This window comes from Paramisgurnus dabryanus, chromosome 3, assembly GCF_030506205.2.
Source record: "Paramisgurnus dabryanus chromosome 3, PD_genome_1.1, whole genome shotgun sequence".
In the NCBI taxonomy this organism is placed as follows: Eukaryota; Metazoa; Chordata; class Actinopteri; order Cypriniformes; family Cobitidae; genus Paramisgurnus; species Paramisgurnus dabryanus.
Window position 1 is genome coordinate 4,466,878 of NC_133339.1, and position 13,649 is coordinate 4,480,526.

Sequence of the window (13,649 nt, forward strand, 5' to 3'; positions counted from 1 at the left end):
GAAAATTGGCATCCCATAATGATCAACCTTCAAGCCACAAGTAAAACGGTCCAACCCCCGTGTCTCTATGATGTTCTGAAGCGGAGATATAAGGCTTTGTTTATTCCGTTGCTAGGGTACTAAGTTTGGTTGCTAGGGAGAAAAATTGCATCCCATAATGATCACACTTAAAGCCACAAGTAAAACGGTCCAACCCCCGTGTCTCTAAGATGTTCTGAAGCGGAGAAATAAGGCTTTGTTTATTCCGTTGCTAGGGTACTAAGTTTGGTTGCTAGGGAGAAAAATGGCATCCCATAATGATCAACCTTCAAGCCACAAGTAAAACGGTCCAACCCCCGTGTCTCTATGATGTTCTGAAGCGGAGATATAAGGCTTTGTTTATTCCGTTGCTAGGGTACTTAGTTTGGTTGCTAGGGAGAAAATTGGCATCCCATAATGATCAACCTTCAAGCCACAAGTAAAACGGTCCAACCCCCGTGTCTCTATGATGTTCTGAAGCGGAGATATAAGGCTTTGTTTATTCCGTTGCTAGGGTACTAAGTTTGGTTGCTAGGGAGAAAATTGGCATCCCATAATGATCAACCTTCAAGCCACAAGTAAAACGGTCCAACCCCCGTGTCTCTACAATGTTCTGATGCTGAGATATAAGGCTTTGTTTATTCCGTTGCTAGGGTACTAAGTTTGGTTGCTAGGGAGGAAATTGGCATCCCATAATGATCAACCTTCAAGCCACAAGTAAAACGGTCCAACCCCCGTGTCTCTAAGATGTTCTGAAGCGGAGAAATAAGGCTTTGTTTATTCTGTTGCTAGGGTACTAAGTTTGGTTGCTAGGAAGAAAAATGGCATCCCATAATGATCAACCTTCAAGCCACAAGTAAAACGGTCCAACCCCCGTGTCTCTATGATGTTCTGAAGCGGAGATATAAGGCTTTGTTTATTCCGTTGCTAGGGTACTAAGTTTGGTTGCTAGGGAGAAAATTGGCATCCCATAATGATCAACCTTCAAGCCCCAAGTAAAACAGTCCAACCCCCGTGTCTCTATGATGTTCTAAAGCGGAGAGATAAGGCTTTGTTTATTCCGTTGCTAGGGTACTAAGTTTGGTTGCTAGGGAGAAAATTGGCATCCCATAATGATCAACCTTCAAGCCACAAGTAAAACGGTCCAACCCCCGTGTCTCTATGATGTTCTGAAGCGGAGATATAAGGCTTTGTTTATTCCGTTGCTAGGGTACTAAGTTTGGTTGCTAGGGAGAAAAATGGCATCCCATAATGATCACACTTAAAGCCACAAGTAAAACGGTCCAACCCCCCGTGTCTCTATGATGTTCTGAAGCGGAGATATAAGGCTTTGTTTATTCCGTTGCTAGGGTACTAAGTTTGGTTGCTAGGGAGGAAATTGGCATCCCATAATAATCAACCTTCAAGCCACAAGTAAAACGGTCCAACCCCCGTGTCTCTAACATGTTCTGAAGCTGAGAAATAAGGCTTTGTTTATTCCGTTGCTAGGGTACTAAGTTTGGTTGCTAGGGAGAAAAATGGCATCCCATAATGATCAACCTTCAAGCCACAAGTAAAACGGTCCAACCCCCGTGTCTCTAAGATGTTCTGAAGCTGAGAAATAAGGCTTTGTTTATTCCGTTGCTAGGGTACTAAGTTTGGTTGCTAGGGAGAAAAATGGCATCCCATAATGATCAACCTTCAAGCCACAAGTAAAACGGTCCAACCCCCGTGTCTCTAAGATGTTCTGAAGCTGAGAAATAAGGCTTTGTTTATTCCGTTGCTAGGGTACTAAGTTTGGTTGCTAGGGAGAAAAATGGCATCCCATAATGATCAACCTTCAAGCCACAAGTAAAACGGTCCAACCCCCGTGTCTCTAAGATGTTCTGAAGCTGAGAAATAAGGCTTTGTTTATTCCGTTGCTAGGGTACTAAGTTTGGTTGCTAGGGAGAAAAATGGCATCCCATAATGATCAACCTTCAAGCCACAAGTAAAACGGTCCAACCCCCGTGTCTCTAAGATGTTCTGAAGCTGAGAAATAAGGCTTTGTTTATTCCGTTGCTAGGGTACTAAGTTTGGTTGCTAGGGAGAAAAATGGCATCCCATAATGATCAACCTTCAAGCCACAAGTAAAACGGTCCAACCCCCGTGTCTCTAAGATGTTCTGAAGCTGAGAAATAAGGCTTTGTTTATTCCGTTGCTAGGGTACTAAGTTTGGTTGCTAGGGAGAAAAATGGCATCCCATAATGATCAACCTTCAAGCCACAAGTAAAACGGTCCAACCCCCATGTCTCTATGACACTCTAAAGTGAAGATATTCCATCTGGGACGCTTTTATTCCTTTATATGGGCATGTTTCCTGCCCCATTATAAGTCAATGGGAAATTTTGGGGGCCTCTTACACCCCAGGGGTACAGCTTACACCCCATTGTGATGTATGTTCTTACAGAGCCTGTCAGCCTCCTTAAATGTGGTAACCCACAAGTTTCTACAAGTTTCTCACTCGCAGCTATGACTCGTCAAAGTTTGTCTCAATGTTAAGTCAATGGAAATTTTGGGGTGTTTGAGCCCCCCGTTAAGGAATTCGGAAGGTCCCATCAGTTAGAAAAGTCATAGCATAAATCTACGGACCAGTCTTAAAAGTTTTGTAAAGTTTTGTGGGTGTAGCTTGAAAGCTCTAGGAGGAGTTACAGTCAGAAAAAGTAGGGATCAGAAGAAGAATAATAATAACTAGATATTAAAGTTTGAGGACAAACTTTATGTTGGCTTGAAAAAGCGTAGCCTGAACATTTAAAATGGTTTGACAGAAGTTTATTTTAGTAGGCTATCTGGCTGTTAGCATGATTAGCATGAAGTTAGCATGATTAGCATGAAGCTAGCATGATTAGCATGAAGCTAGCATGATGTTAGCATGATCAGTATGAAGCTAGCATGAAGCTAACATTATTAGCATGAAGCTAACATGATTAGCATGAAGCTAGCATGATGCTAGCATGATTAGCATGAAGCTAGCATGAAGCTAACATGATTAGCATGAAGCTAGAATGAAGCTAACATTTATTCCGTTGCTAGGGTACTAAGTTTGGTTGCTAGGGAGAAAATTGGCATCCCATAATGATCAACCTTCAAGCCACAAGTAAAACGGTCCAACCCCCATGTCTCTATGATGTTCTGAAGCGGAGATATAAGGCTTTGTTTATTCCGTTGCTAGGGTACTAAGTTTGGTTGCTAGGGAGAAAATTGGCATCCCATAATGATCAACCTTCAAGCCACAAGTAAAACGGTCCAACCCCCATGTCTCTATGATGTTCTGAAGCGGAGATATAAGGCTTTGTTTATTCCGTTGCTAGGGTACTAAGTTTGGTTGCTAGGGAGAAAATTGGCATCCCATAATGATCAACCTTCAAGCCACAAGTAAAACGGTCCAACCCCTGTGTCTCTATGATGTTCTGAAGTGGAGATATAAGGCTTTGTTTATTCCGTTGCTAGGGTACTAAGTTTGGTTGCTAGGGAGAAAATTGGCATCCCATAATGATCAACCTTCAAGCCACAAATAAAACGGTCAAACCCCCGTGTCTCTAAGATGTTCTGAAGCGGAGATAAAAGGCTTTGTTTATTCCGTTGCTAGGGTACTAAGTTTGGTTGCTAGGGAGAAAATTGGCATCCCATAATGATCAACCTTCAAGCCACAAGTAAAACGGTCCAACCCCCATGTCTCTATGATGTTCTGAAGCGGAGATATAAGGCTTTGTTTATTCCGTTGCTAGGGTACTAAGTTTGGTTGCTAGGGAGAAAATTGGCATCCCATAATGATCAACCTTCAAGCCACAAGTAAAACGGTCCAACCCCCGTGTCTCTATGATGTTCTGAAGCAGAGATATAAGGCTTTGTTTATTCCGTTGCTAGGGTACTTAGTTTGGTTGCTAGGGAGAAAAATGGCATCCCATAATGATCACACTTAAAGCCACAAGTAAAACGGTCCAACCCCCGTGTCTCTACAATGTTCTGATGCTGAGATATAAGGCTTTGTTTATTCCGTTGCTAGGGTACTAAGTTTGGTTGCTAGGGAGGAAATTGGCATCCCATAATAATCAACCTTCAAGCCACAAGTAAAACGGTCCAACCCCCGTGTCTCTAAGATGTTCTGAAGCGGAGAAATAAGGCTTTGTTTATTCCGTTGCTAGGGTACTAAGTTTGGTTGCTAGGGAGAAAAATGGCATCCCATAATGATCAACCTTCAAGCCACAAGTAAAACGGTCCAACCCCCGTGTCTCTATGATGTTCTGAATCGGAGATATAAGGCTTTGTTTATTCCGTTGCTAGGGTACTAAGTTTGGTTGCTAGGGAGAAAAATGGCATCCCATAATGATCACACTTAAAGTCACAAGTAAAACGGTCCAACCCCCGTGTCTCTACAATGTTCTGATGCTGAGATATAAGGCTTTGTTTATTCCGTTGCTAGGGTACTAAGTTTGGTTGCTAGGGAGAAAATTGGCATCCCATAATAATCAACCTTCAAGCCACAAGTAAAACGGTCCAACCCCCGTGTCTCTAAGATGTTCTGAAGCGGAGAAATAAGGCTTTGTTTATTCCGTTGCTAGGGTACTAAGTTTGGTTGCTAGGGAGAAAAATGGCATCCCATAATGATCAACCTTCAAGCCACAAGTAAAACGGTCCAACCCCCGTGTCTCTATGATGTTCTGAAGCGGAGATATAAGGCTTTGTTTATTCCGTTGCTAGGGTACTAAGTTTGGTTGCTAGGGAGGAAATTGGCATCCCATAATAATCAACCTTCAAGCCACAAGTAAAACGGTCCAACCCCCGTGTCTCTATGATGTTCTGAATCGGAGATATAAGGCTTTGTTTATTCCGTTGCTAGGGTACTAAGTTTGGTTGCTAGGGAGAAAAATGGCATCCCATAATGATCAACCTTCAAGCCACAAGTAAAACGGTCCAACCCCCGTGTCTCTATGATGTTCTGAAGCGGAGATATAAGGCTTTGTTTATTCCGTTGCTAGGGTACTAAGTTTGGTTGCTAGGGAGAAAATTGGCATCCCATAATGATCACACTTCAAGCCACAAGTAAAACGGTCCAACCCCCGTGTCTCTATGATGTTCTGAAGCGGAGATATAAGGCTTTGTTATTCCGTTGCTAGGGTACTAAGTTTGGTTGCTAGGGAGAAAATTGGCATCCCATAATGATCAACCTTCAAGCCACAAGTAAAACGGTCCAACCCCCATGTCTCTACGACACTCTAAAGTGAAGATATTCCATCTGGGACGCTTTTATTCCCTTATATGGGCATGTTTCCTGCCCCATTATAAGTCAATGGGAAATTTTGGGGGCCTCTTACACCCCAGGGGTACAGCTTACACCCCATTGTGATGTATGTTCTTAAAGAGCCTGTCAGCCTCCTTAAATGTGGTAACCCACAAGTTTCTACAAGTTTCTCACTCGCAGCTATGACTCGTCAAAGTTTGTCTCAATGTTAAGTCAATGGAAATTTTGGGGTGTTTGAGCCCCCCGTTTAGGAATTCGGAAGGTCCCATCAGTTAGAAAAGTCATAGCATAAATCTACGGACCAGTCTTAAAAGTTTTGTAAAGTTTTGTGGGTGTAGCTTGAAAGCTCTAGGAGGAGTTACAGTCAGAAAAAGTAGGGATCAGAAGAAGAATAATAATAATAATAACTAGATATTAAAGTTTGAGGACAAACTTTATGTTGGCTTGAAAAAGCGTAGCCTGAACATTTAAAATGGTTTGACAGAAGTTTATTTTAGTAGGCTATCTGGCTGTTAGCATGATTAGCATGAAGTTAGCATGATTAGCATGAAGCTAGCATGATTAGCATGAAGCTAGCATGATGTTAGCATGATCAGTATGAAGCTAGCATGAAGCTAACATGATTAGCATGAAGCTAAAATGAAGCTAACATGATTAGCATGAAGCTAACATGAAGCTAACATGATTAGCATGAAGCTAGCATGAAGCTAACATGATTAGCATGAAGCTAGAATGAAGCTAACATTTATTCCGTTGCTAGGGTACTAAGTTTGGTTGCTAAGGAGAAAATTGGCATCCCATAATGATCAACCTTCAAGCCACAAGTAAAACGGTCCAACCCCCGTGTCTCTATGATGTTCTGAAGCGGAGATATAAGGCTTTGTTTATTCCGTTGCTAGGGTACTAAGTTTGGTTGCTAGGGAGAAAATTGGCATCCCATAATGATCAACCTTCATGCCACAAGTAAAACGGTCCAACCCCCATGTCTCTATGATGTTCTGAAGCGGAGATATAAGGCTTTGTTTATTCCGTTGCTAGGGTACTAAGTTTGGTTGCTAGGGAGAAAATTGGCATCCCATAATGATCACACTTAAAGCCACAAGTAAAACGGTCCAACCCCCGTGTCTCTACGATGTTCTGATGCTGAGATATAAGGCTTTGTTTATTCCGTTGCTAGGGTACTAAGTTTGGTTGCTAGGGAGGAAATTGGCATCCCATAATAATCAACCTTCAAGCCACAAGTAAAACGGTCCAACCCCCGTGTCTCTAAGATGTTCTGAAGCGGAGAAATAAGGCTTTGTTTATTCCGTTGCTAGGGTACTAAGTTTGGTTGCTAGGGAGAAAATTGGCATCCCATAATGATCAACCTTCAAGCCACAAGTAAAACGGTCCAACCCCCGTGTCTCTATGATGTTCTGAAGCGGAGATATAAGGCTTTGTTTATTCCGTTGCTAGGGTACTAAGTTTGGTTGCTAGGGAGAAAAATGGCATCCCATAATGATCACACTTAAAGCCACAAGTAAAACGGTCCAACCCCCGTGTCTCTACAATGTTCTGATGTTGAGATATAAGGCTTTGTTTATTCCGTTGCTAGGGTACTAAGTTTGGTTGCTAGGGAGGAAATTGGCATCCCATAATAATCAACCTTCAAGCCACAAGTAAAACGGTCCAACCCCCATGTCTCTATGATGTTCTGAAGCGGAGATATAAGGCTTTGTTTATTCCGTTGCTAGGGTACTAAGTTTGGTTGCTAGGGAGAAAATTGGCATCCCATAATGATCAACCTTCAAGCCACAAGTAAAACGGTCCAACCCCCGTGTCTCTATGATGTTCTGAAGCGGAGATATAAGGCTTTGTTTATTCCGTTGCTAGGGTACTAAGTTTGGTTGCTAGGGAGAAAATTGGCATCCCATAATGATCAACCTTCAAGCCACAAGTAAAACGGTCAAACCCCCGTGTCTCTAAGATGTTCTGAAGCGGAGATAAAAGGCTTTGTTTATTCCGTTGCTAGGGTACTAAGTTTGGTTGCTAGGGAGAAAATTGGCATCCCATAATGATCAACCTTCAAGCCACAAGTAAAACGGTGCAACCCCCATGTCTCTATGATGTTCTGAAGCGGAGATATAAGGCTTTGTTTATTCCGTTGCTAGGGTACTAAGTTTGGTTGCTAGGGAGAAAATTGGCATCCCATAATGATCAACCTTCAATCCACAAGTAAAACGGTCCAACCCCCGTGTCTCTATGATGTTCTGAAGCGGAGATATAAGGCTTTGTTTATTCCGTTGCTAGGGTACTAAGTTTGGTTGCTAGGGAGAAAATTGGCATCCCATAATGATCAACCTTCAAGCCACAAGTAAAACGGTCCAACCCCCGTGTCTCTATGATGTTCTGAAGCGGAGATATAAGGCTTTGCTTATTCCGTTGCTAGGGTACTTAGTTTGGTTGCTAGGCAGAAAATTGGCATCCCATAATGATCAACCTTCAAGCCACAAGTAAAACGGTCCAACCCCCGTGTCTCTACGATGTTCTGATGCCGAGATATAAGGCTTTGTTTATTCCGTTGCTAGGGTACTAAGTTTGGTTGCTAGGGAGAAAATTGGCATCCCATAATGATCAACCTTCAAGCCACAAGTAAAACGGTCCAACCCCCGTGTCTCTATGATGTTCTGAAGCGGAGATATAAGGCTTTGTTTATTCCGTTGCTAGGGTACTAAGTTTGGTTGCTAGGGAGAAAAATGGCATCCCATAATGATCACACTTAAAGCCACAAGTAAAACGGTCCAACCCCCGTGTCTCTATGATGTTCTGATGCTGAGATATAAGGCTTTGTTTATTCCGTTGCTAGGGTACTAAGTTTGGTTGCTAGGGAGAAAATTGGCATCCCATAATGATCAACCTTCAAGCCACAAGTAAAACGGTCCAACCCCCGTGTCTCTATGATGTTCTGATGCTGAGATATAAGGCTTTGTTTATTCCGTTGCTAGGGTACTAAGTTTGGTTGCTAGGGAGAAAATTGGCATCCCATAATGATCAACCTTCAAGCCACAAGTAAAACGGTCCAACCCCCGTGTCTCTATGATGTTCTGATGCTGAGATATAAGGCTTTGTTTATTCCGTTGCTAGGGTACTAAGTTTGGTTGCTAGGGAGAAAATTGGCATCCCATAATGATCAACCTTCAAGCCACAAGTAAAACGGTCCAACCCCCATGTCTCTACGACACTCTAAAGTGAAGATATTCCATCTGGGATGCTTTTATTCCTTTATATGGGCATGTTTCCTGCCCCATTATAAGTCAATGGGAAATTTTGGGGGCCTCTTACACCCCAGGGGTACAGCTTACACCCCATTGTGATGTATGTTCTTACAGAGCCTGTCAGCCTCCTTAAATGTGGTAACCCACAAGTTTCTACAAGTTTCTCACTCGCAGCTATGACTCGTCAAAGTTTGTCTCAATGTTAAGTCAATGGAAATTTTGGGGTGTTTGAGCCCCCCGTTTAGGAATTCGGAAGGTCCCATCAGTTAGAAAAGTCATAGCATAAATCTACGGACCAGTCTTAAAAGTTTTGTAAAGTTTTGTGGGTGTAGCTTGAAAGCTCTAGGAGGAGTTACAGTCAGAAAAAGTAGGGATCAGAAGAAGAAGAATAATAATAACTAGATAGGTACATTTCCTGAAGAAAATGTGAAGTGGTGCTTGCCGTGGCAAATTTCGGGGGACAATATATGATTATACTCCAAGCCAAAAGTAAAACAATTCAACCCACATGTCTCTACGATATTCTGATGCGGAGATATAAGGCTTTGTTTATTCGGTTGCTAGGGTACTGTATTTGGTTGCTAGGGAGAAAATTGGCATCCACTAGTGATTACCCTCCGAGTCACGAGTCAAACGGTCCAACCCCCGTGTCTCTACGATGTTCTGATGCGGAGATATAAGGCTTTGTTTACTCTGTTGCTAGGGTACTGTATTTGGTTGCTAGGGAATAAATTGGCATCCACTAGTGATTACACTCCGAGATACGAGTCAAACGGTCCAACCCCCGTGTCTCTACGATGTTCTGATGCGGAGATATAAGGCTTTGTTTACTCTGTTGCTAGGGTACTGTATTTGGTTGCTAGGGAAAAAAATGGCATCCACTAGTGATTACCCTCCAAGTCACGAGTCAAACGGTCCAAACCCCATGTCTCTACGATGTTCTGATGCGGAGATATAAGGCTTTGTTTACTCTGTTGCTAGGGTACTGTATTTGATTGCTAGGGAAAAAAATGGCATCCACTAGTGATTACCCTCCGAGTCACGAGTCAAACGGTCCAAACCCCGTGTCTCTACAATGTTCTGATGCTGAGATATAAGGCTTTGTTTACTCTGTTGCTAGGGTACTGTATTTGGTTGCTAGGGAAAAAAATGGCATCCACTTGTGATTACCCTCCGAGTCACGAGTCAAACGGTCCAACCCCCGTGTCTCTACGATGTTCTGATGCGGAGATATAAGGCTTTGTTTACTCTGTTGCTAGGGTACTGTATTTGGTTGCTAGGGGCGTGGCTTGGGAGTGGCCAATGATGTGCCCAGTGATTACACTCCGAGTCACAAGTAAAACGGTCCAACCCCCGTGTCTCTACGATGTTCTGATGTGGAGATATAAGGCTTTGTTTACTCTGTTGCTAGGGTACTGTATTTGGTTGCTAGGGGCGTGGCTTGGGAGTGGCCAATTATGTGCCCAGTGATTACACTCCGAGTCACAAGTAAAACGGTCCAACCCCCGTGTCTCTACGATGTTCTGATGCGGAGATATAAGGCTTTGTTTACTCTGTTGCTAGGGTACTGTATTTGGTTGCTAGGGGCGTGGCTTGGGAGTGGCCAATGATGTGCCCAGTGATTACACTCCGAGTCACAAGTAAAACGGTCCAAACCCCGTGTCTCTACGATGTTCTGATGCGGAGATATAAGGCTTTGTTTATTCGGTTGCTAGGGTGCTCAAATTTGGTTGCTAGGGGCGTGGCTTGGGAGTGGCCAATGATGTGCCCAATTGTTACACCCCTAGTCACAAGTAAAACGGTCCAACCCCCGTGTCTCTACGATGTTCTGATGCCGAGATATAACTGTTTGTATTTTATGTTGCTAGGGTGCTCAAAAGTGGTTGCTAGGGGCGTGGCTTAGTAAGTCTGTAAGGATCCTGAGAGACTGATTGGATGCCTAAGTAAAATGAGCCCACCCCCATGTCTCTATGACACTGTGGTGCAAAGATATCCATCCAGGCATTTTATAATGGCAGTCTATGGTATAGGTTGCTAGGGTGCCCAAAATGGTTGCTATGGTAACCTTACACCCCATTGTGGGGGACGTCCTGACAGAGTCTAGCACCCTCTTCAAATTTAGTAACCCACATGTTTCTATGAAATCCTGGCTCGGACCTATGACCCGTCAAAATTTTTGCAATGGTAAGTCTATGGGATTTTGCCCCATTGACTTTTCATTGGGGCACTTTTGGGCACCTCTTACACCCCAGGGGTACAACTTACACCCCATTGTGATCCATGTTCTTAAAGAGCCTACCACCCTCTTCAAATGTTATAACCCACATGTTTCTACAAAATCCTCGAGCGGAGCTATGACTCGTCAAAGTTGGGCGCAATGTTAAGTCAATGGGATTTTTTGGGTGGTTTTTCGCCCCCCTTTCGGAAATCCTGCACCCGATCGCTTATAAAAGTCATAGCAGTCCTCTCCTCAATAAGCCGGTCGATTTGAGCCCTAATTTATGGGTCTACGACAAAGCGTGCGGGACGAGTTACGCGCCGAAAAAGTGTCCAGAAAAAGAAGAATAATAATAATAATAATAAGTATGCAAGATAGTAATAGTGATGCTTTGCATAAATGCAAGCACCACTAATAAGATTAAGATGAAGAACAGTATGTTGGCTTTTTCAAGCCAACATAACTAGATATTAAAGTTTGAGGACAAACTTTATGTTGGCTTGACAAAGCCTGGTCTGAACGTTTAAGACAGTTTGACAGAAGTTTGACAGAAGTTTGGTTTAGTAGGCTATCTTGTTGTTAGTATGCTTAAGTATGAAGCTTTTTAAAATAAAGCTAACATAATTTAGCATAAAGCTAGCCTGATTTAGCATGAAGCTAACATGATTTAGGATAAAGTCAGCATAAAGCTAATATGTTTAAAGACCCAACCCCCATGTCTCTATGATGTTCTGATGCGGAGATATAAGGCTTTGTTTGTTCCGTTGCTAGGGTACTAAGTTTGGTTGCTAGGCAGAAAATTGGCATCCCATAATGATCAACCTTCAAGCCACAAGTAAAACGGTCCAACCCCCATGTCTCTATGATGTTCTGATGCGGAGATGTAAGGCTTTGTTTGTTCTGTTGCTAGGGTACTAAGTTTGGTTGCTAGGGAGAAAATCGGCATCCCATAATGATTACACTTCAAGCCACAAGTAAAACGGTCCAACCCCCGTGTCTCTATGATGTTCTGATGCGGAGATATAAGGCTTTGTTTATTCCGTTGCTAGGGTACTAAGTTTGGTTGCTAGGGAGAAAATTGGCATCCCATAATGATCAACCTTCAAGCCACAAGTAAAACGGTCCAACCCCCGTGTCTCTATGATGTTCTGAAGCGGAGATATAAGGCTTTGTTTATTCCGTTGCTAGGGTACTAAGTTTGGTTGCTAGGGAGAAAAATGGCATCCCATAATGATCAACCTTCAAGCCACAAGTAAAACGGTCCAACCCCCATGTCTCTATGATGTTCTGAAGCGGAGATATAAGGCATTGTTTATTCCGTTGCTAGGGTACTACGTTTGGTTGCTAGGGAGAAAATTGGCATCCCATAATGATCAACCTTCATGCCACAAGTAAAACAGTCCAACCCCCGTGTCTCTATGATGTTCTAAAGCGGAGATATAAGGCTTTGTTTATTCCGTTGCTAGGGTACTAAGTTTGGTTGCTAGGGAGAAAATTGGCATCCCATAATGATCAACCTTCAAGCCACAAGTAAAACGGTCCAACCCCCGTGTCTCTATGATGTTCTGAAGCGGAGATATAAGGCATTGTTTATTCCGTTGCTAGGGTACTACGTTTGGTTGCTAGGGAGAAAATTGGCATCCCATAATGATCAACCTTCATGCCACAAGTAAAACAGTCCAACCCCCGTGTCTCTATGATGTTCTGAAGCGGAGATATAAGGCTTTGTTTATTCCGTTGCTAGGGTACTAAGTTTGGTTGCTAGGGAGAAAATTGGCATCCCATAATGATCAACCTTCAAGCCACAAGTAAAACGGTCCAACCCCCGTGTCTCTATGATGTTCTGAAGCGGAGATATAAGGCTTTGTTTATTCCGTTGCTAGGGTACTAAGTTTGGTTGCTAGGGAGAAAAATGGCATCCCATAATGATCACACTTAAAGCCACAAGTAAAACGGTCCAACCCCTGTGTCTCTACAATGTTCTGATGCTGAGATATAAGGCTTTGTTTATTCCGTTGCTAGGGTACTAAGTTTGGTTGCTAGGGAGGAAATTGGCATCCCATAATAATCAACCTTCAAGCCACAAGTAAAACGGTCCAACCCCCGTGTCTCTAAGATGTTCTGAAGCGAAGAAATAAGGCTTTGTTTATTCCGTTGCTAGGGTACTAAGTTTGGTTGCTAGGGAGAAAATTGGCATCCCATAATGATCAACCTTCAAGCCACAAGTAAAACGGTCCAACCCCCATGTCTCTACGACACTCTTAAGTGAAGATATTCCATCTGGGACGCTTTTATTCCTTTATATGGGCATGTTTCCTGCCCCATTATAAGTCAATGGGAAATTTTGGGGGCCTCTTACACCCCAGGGGTACAGCTTACACCCCATTGTGATGTATGTTCTTACAGAGCCTGTCAGCCTCCTTAAATGTGGTAACCCACAAGTTTCTACAAGTTTCTCACTCGCAGCTATGACTCGTCAAAGTTTGTCTCAATGTTAAGTCAATGGAAATTTTGGGGTGTTTGAGCCCCCCGTTTAGGAATTCGGAAGGTCCCATCAGTTAGAAAAGTCATAGCATAAATCTACGGACCAGTCTTAAAAGTTTTGTAAAGTTTTGTGGGTGTAGCTTGAAAGCTCTAGGAGGAGTTACAGTCAGAAAAAGTGGGGGAGCATAAGAATAATAATAATAATAAGTTTAGATACAACAACAGTATGTTGGCTTTGTCAAGCCAACATAACTAGATATTAAAGTTTGAGGACAAACTTTATGTTGGCTTGAAAAAGCGTAGCCTGAACATTTAAAATGGTTTGACAGAAGTTTATTTTAGTAGGCTATCTGGCTGTTAGCATGATTAGCATGAAGTTAGCATGATTAGCATGAAGCTAGCATGATTAGCATGA